Genomic DNA, 1,598 nt, shown 5'->3' on the forward strand with positions numbered 1-1,598 from the left:
GCAAGAGAGTCACTTAGGCCCAAGAGTTTGAGGTTGCTGTGAGCTATCACACCACAGCAGTCTACCAAGGGTAACATGGTGAGACTCTGTCTCAAAAAAAAAAGTTATCTTTAGTTTCCCTAAGAATCAAATCCCTTCTCTGGGATTCCATAGGCTTTTGCTAATATACTGTTATAATATTTATCATATTGAATTACAGTTATCCTTTTACCTATTGTCTTAATAAAATACAGAGGTTTTCGGATTTTTAATTTGTGCTGGGTTCCTTTTCATTGAGGCTAACTACCAAATAAACTTTTACATCTTCCCTCTACATCACCCGAAATATATAAGGTACAAACCGAGATGCCCTGGTGAACAGGTGCCAAGCCAAAGGTTAAATTTGTGGGGTTTCATGTTTGTTTTCCTCTTCGTTAGCAAAGGTAGTGACAGTTACAACTTATTGCATATATGTGAAGAAAATTATATATAGGTAAAAGTCACCTTGGAATCATTGAAGTTAGCTTCCTATAGAAGGAAGGCATAGATAAAATAACTCAGTAATCTGAGGGAAGGGATATTAGTTTTCAAGGGCAACTATAACAAATTAATAAATAAATTGGGCGTCTTAAAACAATAGAAATCTATGTTGTCAAAGATCTGGGGGCCAAGGTCTGAAATTAGTTTCACTGATTTTCTCATCCAAAATCAAGGTTATGGCCAAGCAGCACTCCCTACCAAGGCTCTGAGGGAGGATTAGGTTTTTGCCTCGTCCAGCTCGTGATGACTGGAATTTCTGGCCTTGTGTCCATATCACTCCAGTCTCTGCCTCTGTGGTCACACTGACTTCTCTGTGTGGGTCTCTTAAATCTTCCTCTCCCATCCTCCAACTAAAGGAACTCATTTGATGGTTTTTAAGACCTTCCCGGATAATCCAAAATCTTGCCAAGATCATTAATTACATCTGTAAGATCATTTTCCCTTACAAAGTACATTTACAGGCTCCAGACATTAGAGTCTTATATCTTTGGATGCCATTATTCAGCATAACATAGGAGAAAAAAAATCCCTTGTTAAAAAAGAAAAGTAGGGACAGGTGTCATCACCAAAAATGGTAGACTAGTGAATTCCAATATTCCATCTTTCCACAGAATGAATGAATAAGCTGTCAAAAATGTCAGAATCACCTTGTTGGGAACTCTGGAATATAATAAAAAATATACAAAGAATAGAGGAATGTTTAATAAAGAAAGAAGCTGCTAAATTCAGTGTTTAAGGAAGTCTCTATCCAATCACTAGCTTTGTGAACATACTTTAATGGCCTTACTCAATAAAGAATGCAACTGTTTAAAAAAAAAAAAACATAAGACTCTTAAGAGAAAACTTAGGGGTAAGTCTTCCCCCACCTTGGATTTGGTAACAGTTTCTTAGATATGACACCAAAAGCACACATAACAAAAGAAAAAAAATAGCAGATTAGGCTTTACCAAAACTAAAAACTTTTGTTCATCACAGATGGCGGGAAATAATTGCAAGTTATATAGCTACTAAAGGGTTAGTATCCAGAATACATAAAGAACTCTTACAACTTAGTGGCCAAAAGACCAAAAAAAAAAAAA

Source organism: Otolemur garnettii, unplaced genomic scaffold (genome assembly GCF_000181295.1).
Source record: "Otolemur garnettii isolate 467f Iridium unplaced genomic scaffold, OtoGar3 scaffold00010, whole genome shotgun sequence".
NCBI classification, from domain to species: domain Eukaryota; kingdom Metazoa; phylum Chordata; class Mammalia; order Primates; family Galagidae; genus Otolemur; species Otolemur garnettii.